At 37.1% G+C, this 14,754-nt stretch overlaps 1 protein-coding gene across 4 annotated transcripts in view; it reads right to left on the bottom strand.

Moving 5' to 3' along the window:
• NTM (neurotrimin) overlaps positions 1–14,754 on the bottom strand; it is a 1,347,813-nt gene that overhangs the window by 723,597 nt on the left and 609,462 nt on the right. The window lies entirely within an intron of this gene.

The following is a 14,754-nucleotide window of genomic DNA, read 5'->3' as shown; positions in this document are numbered from 1 at the left end:
TTAGATACAGGTATTCCAAAATAAGAGAAGTTTTCTGACCATTGTTACTCCCAATCAACTTAGTCTTCAGATTGTTGGGCTATAAGAAAATATCAAAGTGACAGTGAGGAGAATAAAATGCAATGCCCCACAAATCCTAAGCACATCATCATTCCGTGAATGCTGATGATGAGGTGTTCAATGGAGGAGAAAAAATCACCAGGGAGTGGAACTCCTTCCTGCTCCCCATTTTAACAAAAGGCAGCAAGCACTATAATTCCTATTCAAAATAGGCCAGAAGAGTTATAACTGTGTACTTTAAAACCCCTTATGGTTGCGGTGTGGACCTTGATCTGGTGTGGGGGCACATCATAAAAGCCTTTGTCATTTAGGATAAGCAATTAAAAAGGGGGATGTGGGAAGTATGGCTTTTATTGTCTAATGGCAGTAAGTTGGTTAAGACCTCTGTGCTATGCGAACAGTATTTTCAGGGAAAATGAGGCCAGATGGAAGGAAGGTGATGGAATCTGAGCATGGATGAGAACCAAAACAGGAGAGCCATCTTTACCTTTGCAGATAATTTCATTGAATCCACATATCAAAATGGTAAGCCAAAATTCTGGGTACTCTTGGGATATCTATATTTGTCCAGAAGTATTGCTTTCAATATTATTGGTATCATAAAATGTCAGGGCTCAAAAGAATCTAGAGATTTGGAGAAAAAAAGGAAATTAGGGGGATTTAATAGCTAAGTCCAAGTTTTTGACAGGTTGTCATGTGGAAGGAGACTCTAGGCTTAACTGCTTGGTCCCAAAGGGCAGAACTTGGAGCAGTGAATAGAAGTTATGAAGAAAAGAAGTCATGTGGAAGAAGAAAAAATACTTCCTTATAATTACAACTACATAACATCAGAATGGACTGCCTCAGTGGTAGGTAGTGGGTTCTCACCAGTAGTCTTTTTGAAGAGGTTGGATCACTTGTTGGAGATGTTGAAGAGTGAATTCTGGGTCAGGCCTCTGTCTCCCTGTGAATCGGTTACTTTCCCAACATCCACTCTTTGCTTTGCAAATAAGGAAACTGATGCTTATCAGCTAAAATCATCTACCTAAACATTTTAGACAGTTGATAAATGATAACTGGTGATGGGCAGATTAAAAACAAATTCCATAATGAGGGTGTTAGACTATATTTCCAAGGTCATTTCCAGCTCTTAAGTCTATGAATATGTAATTTATTTAAATGATCACAAGAACTTGGACATATCTAATGGGAAAAGGTCCAACTTATTGTCACCAGGGCCATTCCTTGAAAAATTCAGTTTCACTTACAGGATGAGTTAAACTCTGTAGACTACACTCATAAACTCCTGAGAAAATGATTCTTAAGGAAAAGGGTTCATTTAAAACACACAGCAGAGCCAGTGCATGTATGTATAAACACACACACACACACACACACACACACACACACACAGGCGCACGTGCATTGCTGGTTAAAGGGCTCATTCCCCTAAAGACTGTTTCATTTTTTAAACAATTCATTTCAATGTTAAACAATGTTTAATCTTAACTGACATGAATGTGCCTTGAGGTCTTATTGCTTGGGGTGCAGTAGTAATGAATCAAATACATTATTAATACACAAGTACAATAATACACATGAGTCTTTCGGGAAAAATGAGGGCAAGTACGGGGAGGGCTCAGGTCAACCTAGACTTAAATCCAAGAAATGCTGAGCAGTTAGGGGAGAAGTTGACTTGAAATATTAACTCATTATAACACTGAATTCAAAATTTAGAAGAGGGATCCAGGCCATCCATAAGTAGGAGAGGAATTTGAAAATACTTCTAGAAGTTAAAGTGTTCATACCTTGGATTTTGCCATAGGAAAATATTAAAAAGTCATTAATGCCAAAGGGGTCAAGGGCAGTGGTTGGGAGGTTTAGCCCATGGTCCTCAAGAGTCAGATTTAGAACTGAAATAAATGCCCTAATATCTCATCAGAACTTTATCTACAGAATGGTGTCTGGGACTTTGACTCAAAGCAACTACATTCAGGAGGAGAAGGTTAGTGTCTCATTGATAGTCATTAAGATAAGGATAACTTTAACATCATTGTATAACTCCATTCCCTCTGCCACCCTTGGGGTTCCATCATCTCTGTACATCTTTCCCTTTCCCAGAGCTTGTTTTCTTTTATTCCAGTCACACAGAAGTATAAGCCAGATTCCTTCAAGAACTGGCTACCCTCTTTCCTGGCCCATCCCCACTACTGGTTATATTATTCTCTGTGCCTCAGATTACTCTTCCTCACCTTCACCCTTTCCCCAACCCTCTGAGTCTTGGATGAAAGAATTACTAATTACTAATCTACTCTTAGTCAAGAGGCCAACCCTCAGGTCCCACCCATTAGGTTGAAGGGAATTTCTGATTTATAAAAGTTTGTTTTCAGTTTTTGTGAAATTCACCATTGTATTTATCCATCAAAATATAATGGAAGAAAAGATAATCTGGTTTTTATAGATCAGATTCCTAGATGTCAAAGAAGCCATCAGCTAACCAAAAAAGAGAATGAGTTGTGAAATAGTGACTTCCTCATCACAGGAGGTCTTGTAGAGACCTTGATGACTACCTTTGAACTATACTATATAGTCATGATGGTGATCCTATGGCATGGGTCCCAGAAATGGCACACAGAGACCTCTCTGTGGGTATATGCCAATTGCCTGTCAGAGTTTATCACTAGAAAGCCAGAGGGTGTTGGGTGGAGCTACTCCCTTCCTCTCCACTGAACCTGAGAATGTCTTTTTTTCACTTGGCTTGCTCCTCTGTCCAGCAGCCTAATGGGAGTACTTAATCCCTCCCTTGTTTGGGATAAGGTGGTATGGGAGACATGGCATGTGGTCACTAAAAGGTTTGCCACCACTACTATACAGAGTATTCATGTTCAGGCATGGGTTAACGAGTAAGTGCCCTCTGACATCCATTACAACACTGAGAATTCATTTTTCTGTCTCTTCCTGTTTGACTCATGTGGCTAAAATATTTTGTTTTTTATTGGCTTAATACAACCTAAGAAGAACATATTCTCTTTAAAAAGTGATGTTATTAATTTTGGGGGGGTTTGCTTTATATACTTAGGTTCCCTACCCCATATCCTTTGTCTTTTTCAACATAGAGAGCCATTCCTTAGAAACGATTCTTTTTGAAGAAAACAAAAGAATAAAAAATTCAGTTAAAACAATCAACAAGTTAAAAAAATCTGACATATGTAATGATCTATATCCAAGAACCCCAGCTTCTTTAAAAGACCAAGGAGAAGTGTTTTATATCACTTCTTTGGAGGCAGGCTTGGGAAGAACATATTCTAATATCTATTAAAGCTTTAACTGCACCTTATGTTGAAATCTTAGTAGGAACAGTAAAATACTCCTTCATATATTGGTGATCAACATACATTTCTGCATCCTTCAGGAGCTTAAGGAGCAGACATATGATAATGCCAAGAGATACAGCAGCTGCTTCCACAGAGAATTCTTTGGCTCAGATATTTTGTGTGAGGGGCTGTCAGTCTCATAACCCACATTTCACTTGGGAAAATATCAGGCTGATTTGAAGGCTATGGAGTATAAAGCATACTTTTGATTAAGGTCTGAGACATTTCTGCCTCTCCCATGTCTTTGCTTTATCTGGTCAAAATGCAAACCTTCTCCCTTATTTACTCATGTGAGTACCTGTGCCTCCAATGATTAAATTTCATATGCACTGAATTCTCCAACCTCCAATGGTTATAAATTCAAAAGTATCCTAAGTATTACATTCTTTTTGCCTTTTAAATTAAAAAATAACAAAGGGGAATAAAGGAGATTATTCATCTGTATTACTGGAAATGAAGAAATCTGGCTGCATTTTCTTCTGCTTGCTCCTCTCCCCATTTCTCATACCAGACTTCCTTACCACCGTTTCCCCATCCTAACCTGCAACTTTGGGAGGTAGAAGGAATCTGCAGCTCTGCCAACATGCTGGAATCTGCCCTGCATCACCCTGAAGAAGGCAAGATTAAAGACAGCTGCTTAATCCCTCTGTGCAAAGCCTCTTAAGCGTTTATATCAGGGTCAGCTCAGTCACTGCTTAGTCAACCTGCCTCTAGAAAATATCCCAATTTAGACCTTTCTGCTGACTGTTAAGTTGAAAGAAATGAAGAACTGAGTCAAGAAGAAGACTAAGTTATGAAAGAGAAGTATTTGAAGGGGAGTGTGGCCTAAATACCATTATTTTGTATCCCCCTGTCCAGCATCCTCTTGGTCTCTTCAGTGGTTCTTTCTTCCTCTCTCTCCTCCAACTCACCCCCATTAATCATTTAGCCTTTGCCACTATAAGGATCACTAGAGGACACATGGGGCATGGCATATCCAAAGAGAGAGTGCTTGGATGGCTTTGGGAAGAGTTGGAGGGCAAATCCCAAAAGACTGACAACAGCCTGGAGGGATTTCAACTGGGTTTGCTTAGTATCTCTCAGCTACTTCTGTTTTCTTCAGGCATTTAACACAAAAGCCTCTGTCATTTTATTGTTAAAGTCCAAATTAGGTTGAATCAACAGAAGGCCAAAATTAGAAGTATTTTATAGGATTAAAGATCCAAGAGATTGGAGAAAGGACTAGGGAATGGGCTCTTTGGGGGCCTGGGCAAATGGACACTATAGAAGCTCCTTTTTCAACACCAGATTCCTGATAAGAGCACGTGTTGTCAGTTCACAATCTGGCTTGGCAGAGGGTCCATATGTGGGAAAGCCTCTAAAGGGGCACAATAGGGGGCATGCCAGGTGCAGTCTTTCAAAGCAGCTTAACTAATGAGCTGGGAGGTCAGGTAAACTGCACAATCATGAAGTCTGCAGCTGATAAGGCCATAGTGAAGAGTAGAATGAGCTTCAAATGGCTCATCTGAGAAGGAAACATGTCTTATCCCTGATCTTACTCCATCACACAATTGATAAGAAGGAATAATTATTATTCTGCCCTAAGAAGGAAGGAACAACAGGATTATGTTGAGATTTGGGAGTGAAGGTGTCATTGTATGATCAAAGGAACTAATGTTAGTCCTTTGTATAAGCTATAATAATCTATATATCTATCTGAGAGCCTAGCTAGGTAGAGGATCGAGAGTAGAGCTTTAAGACAAGAAGATCTGAGTTCAGCTCCTGCCACTGATAAATAAGGTTTGTGATCACTTAAATTTTCAATGCTCAATGCAACTTTTAAGACTAAGTTGTAGAAAAGATTCCAATCTTGATTGGGTCCTCATTTAAAAATTCCTTGTACCAGACCCAGTCCTTCTACCTCTCCTTAAATATTCACATCTGATACCTTTACCAAGCCTATGATATCACTGGTAAACTCCCAGATGAGAAAAATTCCTCTAACAATATAGGTTTTCAACTTATCTTTAACATATAGCTTTGAAAGTTACTGGGGTACTTATCAGTTAATTGACTTATCCAGCCTGATGTAAGAAATACATATCAGAGGCAAGACTTGGGCCTGCGTTTTCTTATCTTTGAGATCAGAGCTTGATTCATAGTAGGATGTCGCCTGTCACTAATGATCAATTTTAAAATAAATAAAAGTCACCAAGTTGTAGATAGAGTACTCAAAAAGGTTTAATTTCAAATATAATCTCTGATCCTTACTGATTTTGTCACCCTAAATAAAACTTTAAACCTTTATGTGCCTCAGAAAACTCTAAAGGACTATCTGATAAATAATAGGAGTTTTTGATGTTTACTGATATTTATTATATTCATAGAGGCAAACAAATGGCATAGTGGATAGAACTCGAGGCCAGGAGTCAGGAAGACCTAAGTTCAAACACAATTTCAAATATTTTCAAGTTATGTGACCCAAAGCAAGGAGCTTGTTTTGCTCTTCCTCAATTTCCCCATCTATAAAATGGGAATAATAACAGTACCTAACTCCCAAGATGTTGTGAAGATAAAATTAAATTAAATAGGAACTGTTTTATAAACTTTAAAGTGATCTATAGATGCCAAATATTATTATTATTGCGATAAGTTCCTTTCTAGTCATATTATAACATGCTAAATGCACTAATACAGAATGTAGGAAGAATAGTAATAGCAGAATGAGTATTGATATGGACTCAATTATTCAAATGCATCTTACTTATTGATTGTGGTTATAGAAATCTCTTGGTCACATAAGAAATGTCCAGAAATACTGCCTAGATAGTTGATGCCTATGTGTGATGAATTGCTAACTCTTTAAGATACTTAACTAGTATGAAAGAAGCAATCCTGGGCTTCAGGTGATGATAACTGGCTTTCTTTTGATGTTCCCTATTTCTACAAGACCATCAGAATTATCACATTATTTTCATCCAAAATGAAGTCCAGTTACATGTTAGACTTCAGGTAGAATCATAGAATTACAGAGCTGGAAAAGAAGACACTAAACTCCTGACCAATGTCAGAACCCTTTTTAAACATCTCATGCAAAGGATCAGCCAACTTCTTGAAAATTCAGACACTCCATGAATATCTCTAATGCTAAGGAACTCACCACTTTCTGAAGAAATTCATTCTATCAACTAGTCGAAATTAAACTAATACAGGAGAAGAATAACAATAGCATGCATGGGGGAATTGTTTTCATAATAAACTGTCCCTGTTACTGTCTTTTCCAGAGTTCATCAATGCTGAGATACAAGGTGTATCACTCCTAAAATTTTCCTCATCCAGGAAAAAAAAATTAGGAACTTGCTCTTATGAAAGATATTTTTTTCGCTAGTGGTCATCTAGTTTCTATTATCTTAAAGCTAAAAGATGAGATAGAGAGGAAAATACCTCAAATAGGCACTGTGACCAAATTTAGCCTAATTAGTGTGCATAATGGCACAGGAATTATACTGATAACACTAGCAGTTTTATTAGTGAAGAGAGAAAGAAATGGAGACAGGAAAAAAAGGAGGGGAGAGAATGACTCAGACTCTTGTAGGCAAAGGAAAAAAGAGGAAAGTGAGAAAAAAGAGAATGATAAGAGTTTTTAAAAATCGGTATTCCAGTCTTTCTTCTCACCGTCTTCAATGTTCACTTTCAGGTTGTCAAGGAGAAGAAACATAAAAGCCATAGGGAATGATTCCTTGTTAACTAGCCGCAAAAACCTCTGTGCCACTGACTTTTGTAACAGCATCATCATCCACAGTAAACAGTTGACCCAGGGTTAGCTTAGTGGCTTTTTATATAGGGCATTCATAAAAGAATAGAGTAACTCAGGGCTAAAAGGTGAGAAATAATTAAATCTATAAAGACCTTTGGAATGTCCAGATGCTACCACAGCTGTATTTTAATATTCCAATACTAGGACAAGTGTGAATCTTGCTCTGTGTTCTCTTATCTTCCCCTTGCATACCAGTGCTGTCAATGCCACTGGCAATTTTACATGTAAATGAGCCCATCCATCACTCTTTACTCTGCAGCTCTTCACTTCTAAGCCTGCCATGGAGTTACACCATTAAATCTCCCAGCTTTACAATATACATCATGACACATTTGACATCAATCAGCTGTGTCAGCCTGCTCACTGTAAACCATAAACTTGCTCTGCATTCCATCTCTGCACGGGGTGATTAAACCTGCTGAGGGTAGCTTCCTGATTAGGGTGATAAATGGTGATTCATTTCCAAGCAACTCTTCTTCTACCCATTCCTCTCTTCCAATCCAAGATCTACTTCTCAATCTATTAAAAGAAGACAGTATTGCCTAGGGAAATTTGCACCATCTTGTAGCTTATAGATCTGGATTCTAATCTTGGTCTTTCAAATAATCTATATCTGTTTTCCTACATGTATGGAGATATACTCCTTTTCTTACTTCTGCCTCTTAAAACCCATAATTTCCTTCAAAATTCAGCTGAAGTGATATCTTCCATATGGGGAAAAAGAACCATTCTTTGGAACCTTGGTTAATATTTTCTGTTTAATTCATGGGGACAATTGGCAAGAGTTGATATTTTGGTATAATATGGCAAGTCCTAAGGAATACCTTGGTCCTCCTCTCACCTTGGGAAAAGAGAAGGTTGGATTTCTTCATCAGTTAAAAGAAAAGATAATTTTGTTTCAACCTCTTTCTCAGACTTTCCTATCTGGCAGGAGATACAGTCTGTCTCTAGACACTCCATTAAATAGATGGGAAAATAACAGGTAATCATTTATCTCCACCCAACCTCCATTTCTCTATAGAGCAAGAACTGAACTAGACAATCGTTTTCCTGAGTCCATGCATGCTTTTTGTGGTTCCTTTCCTGAGTCAATGATCAAATTTTGTTTTTGATACCCTATGAATATGAGAAGTTTTGAGTCTCTAGATGCCATTTGTTTGGAGACAGCTAGAAGTAGGATAGTTTAGCATCAGAAAGTAATGCACCCCAAAATAAGATAGATCCAAGCCTGGCCTTTTTCCTGTAGATAAGTACTGTGAATTGTTTGGATAGTACAGAACAAAGGTAAAATGTAAAATTACTAATCAACAGCATTTTAAACTGTCTTATGTTCTAAGTAAGTTTAAGCATCAGCTTCTCTTTACACTGTAATCATCAAAATAAGTTATTATTGAATCCTATTTATCATTCTGCTAATGAATGTTGAAAGTCTTTTATGTTTAACATTTCTTTTGTGTTTCAGAATAAATTACCTGCCCCATACCTTATTCATATTGCACAATGAATATTGTTTTATTTGTCCCATTTGTTGGGGAAATACTAGATATAAGCCATAACTTAAAATTTAAGTAAGTTTATCTCTAGGGCACAAGCACGATTTTAATTACATGTTTGAGTTGAGAGCAGAGGGACCCCTTTAGAAGTGGTATATTATTCCATTCCTACTCAGTCCAACAGTATTTCCTAAAATTAGATTTATGAAGCCTTTCCTGATCAACATGTCCAGCTACTAGCATTCTCTTCAACAAAATTACCTTTATTTATTTTGTAAATATTTTATATATAGCTAGGTATATCTATATGTACAGTGCACATACATGATTCACATATCATATGTGTGTATATTCTTTCCATTTATAGGTGTGTGCACATGTGTATATATGTGTGGAAAGCGAGAGATGGAGAGAGACACAAAGAAAGAGAGAACGAGAGAGAGAATTTAAATGTAAGTTCTTTGAAGGCAGGTATTATTCCATATTATTCCATTTTTTTCATTGTATCCCCACTTTGCAAAATGCCTGGTAGTTGTTTAATAAATGCTTATTTGGTTGTCTGACTGATTATCTGGCCTTGAATTATTTTTGTAGGCTCTCCGAGTCTCATATTTTGGACCTTTTAACAAAAGGAAATAATACCTGTCCTTAGGCATGGTCATAGAGTTTCAGGCACAGGCTTTTTGAGCTTCTTTGAAAAACAGTAAAGGATACTGATTCATAAGTGATCTGTCTGGACTACATCATTTACCCAACTTCTTTCCAGCAGAGAAATCCTTGTGAATTGTACTAGGGCTAAATGTTACTTCACTGAACTCTTTAGGCAATCCATCTGACTATTTCCAAAGTCCTTTTGCCCTTCCTTCTGTTGAATCTGAGATAACAGCTACTTCTGCTTCCTGGCACACTGACCAAGCCATCTGCTGTCCAGTGGAAGTTTCCTCCATTATGCTTTCACTCCAGAATATCTCCTAAGCAATAAATCAGAAGGCTCTTTGGACCCCAGCAAACACACACTGATAAGAATTCTTTATGTATATTTTCCCTGCCCATCCTCAAACCTAGAACATGCCCACCTGCTTCCCTCTTAGATTTCAATCAGACTGGCTTCCAGCTCCCTTTTTTCTAATTACCTCATTCATCTAGCAGAAACTGTCGATAAATGTCCAAACAAGGGACTACAGACCCATCTGGAAGGAGGAGAGTAAAGAGCTAGTCTATTGATATGCAGCCAGTAATCAGATTCAATGCTCCACTGCATATCAGTATCTCAGAAAAAGAGAGGAAACCTAGAGGAGTGAGCAAAAAAATGGTACTAGCAAGAGATAATTAAAGAAAATAAAACACAAACAAACCTCTTACAGAACAAGGATACACCTCTGATTGAGGAATTTTGGAAGGGAAAGAATGTAGGCAAAGGAAGAGAGGGAGAAAAGCAGATAAAAGCAGAGGAGGGGCAGAAAGTAAAGAAAGAGAAAAAGTTAGGTTCTTGCTTTCATTCTTGGGACATCTAGAGTAATGAACCCTCTTTCAAGAGAAGATGAATGGGCAGCTGTACAGATTATGAGTGAGGTTTTATTGCAGATCGATAAATCTGTGTCACAGATTCCCATCTGGAGGGAGTTTTAATTTAAAGAAAAGAGTGATGAGTTCAGAAAAACAATAAATCAAAAAGTTGTGTATTCACGTATGCATTAACCTTCTATCAAAACATACATCGACGTCAAGGCAAGAGTTTAGAAACAAATCTACTAGGTGATTTGGAAGGACAGGAGTAGGAAACCCAGCTTTGGGCCACTGTGAGGAAAGGCTGCTGTCATATTAGGAACCCCATCCCATTCCTCTGACAAGAACTGAGGGGGAAAGCATAGGATTTATATTGGTGCCATTAACAGGAATCGCTGGTTGTCACTAGACGACAGCTGTCTCAGATCAAAATCAGGGAGAGTTCTCCAAAAAAAAAAAAGAGAGAGAAAGGAGATTTCACAGCAACAAAACTGAGATAGCAGCTGACAAAAGAGAGAATATATCTAGGATATTCTGAAACCTGTGTTCAAACATTGCTTGACATGCTGGGAAAAGCTTAGAAAAATACTCTATTTGTATCCACTGTTTTGCAGTTTTTCCCTCCTGCCCTTTCCTGATCCCTCCCCATTCATTCTTATGTTTCTCTGCACTGCTTTACCAGTTACTAGCTGACAGAAAAGGCTAATACAGAATACCACTTAGTAGTTATAGTGAATCTCCATCATGCTACATCCATGTGCCACTATGTAGACTTTGGGGTCTTTGACAAGGAGTGGCTCATGGTAAATCACTTCTTGGAAAAAAAAAAAACCAAACAACCTAATTTGGCACCTCTCCTTTTAACTATGTAAGATTGAAAAAGACATAGAAGATATACAGTCCCATTTCTCAGGCAGGTAAATTAGTCACAGATATAAAATGACTCAGATTTGCTGTGTTAATGAATTAGCTACATGGCTAAGAACAGAAGTCAAAGCTGCTAACTCAATTGTTCTTGATCTTAATGAGATTTTAAGACTAGATACAGACATTTTACCCTCTCACAAAATCATCTTGAGTAGATGACCTTTATTCCCTAAGCTATCTTTAGACCAGAGATTCTTAAACGAGGTTGCACAGATTTCATAGTCTGCAACCTTATATGGAGAAAATACAGCTTCATTTTCACTTTCTAAAAATTGGGTTAAACGATAAATTTCCATTAGAGAGAAAATAAGGCCTAGACTTCAACACATTGGCAAAGGAGTCCATGACACATTAAAATAATCCCAAACACCCCTGATCTAGATAGATACAAGAAAGAGGAGAACTACACAAGGACTACATTCTTAACAACTGGTTCCTAATATATCATTCTGGAAAACAAAGAACTATACTAGAAGAATACAGAACAGAAACTTATCTCTAGCTCTCATGTAAATATATACCAATAAAATACTTGGAATTAGGTAGAAAAGAATTTAACTAACACATCACATTCTAAGAATGTAATTCAATACATAGCAATATATCTGTATAGAGAATTGAATGTAGATTTGAATAGAAGGAAGAATGGTTTTGACAGTTTTTGAGGAATTGTATAGTTTTTAAGAAATCTTCAGAGGATATTTAAAACCATGAGCAACTATCATCTGCAATGGGGACAAGTTAGAGGCCTACCAAATAAGATCAGGAGTGAAGCAAGGATGCCCATTATCACCTCTTTGATTCAATATTGTACTAGAAACACTAGCAGAAGTAAGTAGAGAAGAAAAAGAATTTGAAGGGATTAAAGTAGGCAATGAGGAGACAAAACTATCTCTCTTTGCAGATAATATGATGGTCAACTTAAAGAACACCCGAAAATCAACTGAAAGGCTAGTGGAAATAACAACTTTAGTAAAGTTTCAGGGTACAAGATAAACCCACATAAATCATTAGCATTCCTATATATTTCCAACAAAACGCAGTAGCTGGAGTTAGAAAGAGAAACTCCATTTAAAATCACGATAAACAATATAAAATATTTAGGTATCTAATCTACCAAGACCAACACAGTAATTATATGAGCACAACTACAAAATAATTTTTACACAACTAAAACTAGATCCTTGGTAGAATGAGCTAATATAATAAAAATTACAATCCTACCCCAATTAATCTACTTATTCAGTGCCATGTCTATCAAGCTACCAAAACACTTTTTTGTAGAATCAGAAAAAAATTATAACAAAGGTCATCTTGAAAAACAAAAGATCAAGAATCACAAGGGAAATAATGAAAAAAAAAATGTGAAGGATGGGGGCCTAGTAGTACCAGATCTTAAACTGTACTATAAAGCAGTGATCATCAAAACAATATGGTACCAGCTAAGAGAAAAGGGTGAATCAATGGAATAGACTAAGAGTAAATGACCTTAGCAAGTTAGTGTTTGATGAACCCAAAGAACCCAGCTTTGGGGACAAGAACTCACTCTTTGACAAAAAATGCTGGGAAAATTGGAAAACAGAAAGGGAAAAATTAAGTTTAGATGAACTTTTATACACCCGATACAAAGATAAGTTCAAAATGGGTGAATGACAGATATGAAGAGTGAAATATAAATTTGGTGAACATAGATGTGTATACCTGTCAGATATGGGGGAAAAGAAGGAATTTAAGGTCAATCAAGAGATAGAAAACATTGCAAAATATAAAATGAATAACTTTGATTATATTAAATTAAAAAGGTTTTGTACAAACAAAACCAATGCAACCAAAATCAGAAGGAAAACAACTGGGAGGACATTTTTGTAACAAAACTCTTTGACAAAGGTTTAATTTCCCAAATATATGAGGAACTAAATAAAATTTATAAAAAAAAAATCATGTCATTCCTCTATCAACAAATGGTCCAGGGACATGAATGGGCAATTTTCACAAGATGAAATCAAAACTATCAATAAGCACATGAAAGAGTGTTCTAAATTCCTCTGAATAGAGAAATGCAAATTAAAACAACTCTGAGATACCACCTCAAACCAAGCAGATTGGCCAATATGACAGCAAAGGAAAGTGATAACTTTGGAGGGGATGTAGCAAAATTGCGACACTAATGCACTCCTGGTAGAGTTGTGAATTGGTCCAACCATTCTAGATGGCAATTTGGAACTATGCCAAAAGGGTTTTAAATGAATACCTGCCCTTTGAACTAGCCATGCCAAATGCTAGGTTTGTACCCCAACAAGTAAATAAAGAAAAAGATGTACAAAAAGATTCATAGCCTCACTCTTTGTGGTGGCAAAAAATTGGAAAATGAGAGGGGTCCATTGATTGGGGAATGGATGAATAAATTGTGGTACCTGTTGGTGATGGAATACTGTTGTGCTGAAAGGAATAAAGAAATGGAGGAATTTCATGTGAACTGGAATGACCTCCAGGAATTAATGCAGAGTGAAAGGAACAGAACCAAAAGAACATTGTACACAGAGACTGAAACATTGTGGCACAATCAAATGTAGTGGACTTCTCTATTAGCAGTAATGCAATGACCCAAGACAATCCTGAGGAATTTGTGAGAAAGAACACTATCCACTTCCAGAGAAAGAACTGTGGAAGCAGAAATGTATTAGAAAAATATATGCTCGATCACATAGTGTGATATGGATGTGATTAAGGTTTTGATGTTAAAGGATGACTCTACTGCAAATACAAAGAACATAGAAACATGTTTTGAACAGTGATATGTGTATAACCCAGTGGAACTGTTTATTGGCCTTGGGAGGAGGGAGAAGAGAAGGGGAGGGGTGATTATGAATCATGTAACCATGGAAAATATTCTATATAAAAATTAAAAAAAAAAAAGAAATCTCCAGAGGGACTGCTGGGTGTGAAGTCAAGACGGTGAGGTAGAAAAAAAAAACTCTTGTCTAAACCCTCCCAACATTCCCCTCTGAACAACTTTTAAATAATGCCTCAAATTGAATTCTGAAGCAGTAAAGTCAACAAAAGTTCAGAGCAAGATAGTTATGAAGGACAAGACAACTTGGGAAGCCAAAAAAAAGAGATCTGTGTTATAGAGGAAAATTTTGACCTGGACCAAACTTGAGTAAAACATCAGTATTGGGACCAGGTAGTGGCAAAATAATCATCAATATCTTTGAAAGCTCTCAAGTCAGAGATGGTAAGGGGACCTTGCAACTGGAGGAAAGAGATAACAGAAGACCTCTGTACTAGCACTGGACACAAGACCAGATGCTATTTGGGAACTCTGATTCTTATACCCACTTCTGAGTCAGAGCTCAAGGGTAGAAAAGGACACTTTTGCTTTGAAGGAACAGAAGCACTGAAGGGTACCATCATTTTGGGTTATCAGAAACAGTATTCCTCCCTCAAACTACATTTGGAAGAGAGTCCAAATTTAAGATATATTACAAAATGAAGAAATAGAGTGGGAAATGAACAAAAACAAAAATAAAAAAGCTACTATGGTAACAGGGAAGGTCAAGATACAAAGTAAGAAGAAGACTATTAAGTCAAAAAAGCTATAAGCAAAGCCTCAAAGTAA

The sequence above is a fragment of the Monodelphis domestica genome, chromosome 4 (genome assembly GCF_027887165.1).
Source record: "Monodelphis domestica isolate mMonDom1 chromosome 4, mMonDom1.pri, whole genome shotgun sequence".
NCBI lineage: Eukaryota > Metazoa > Chordata > Mammalia > Didelphimorphia > Didelphidae > Monodelphis > Monodelphis domestica.
Note: the sequence above shows the minus strand (reverse complement) of the source record. Positions and strands in the feature narration are given on the sequence as shown.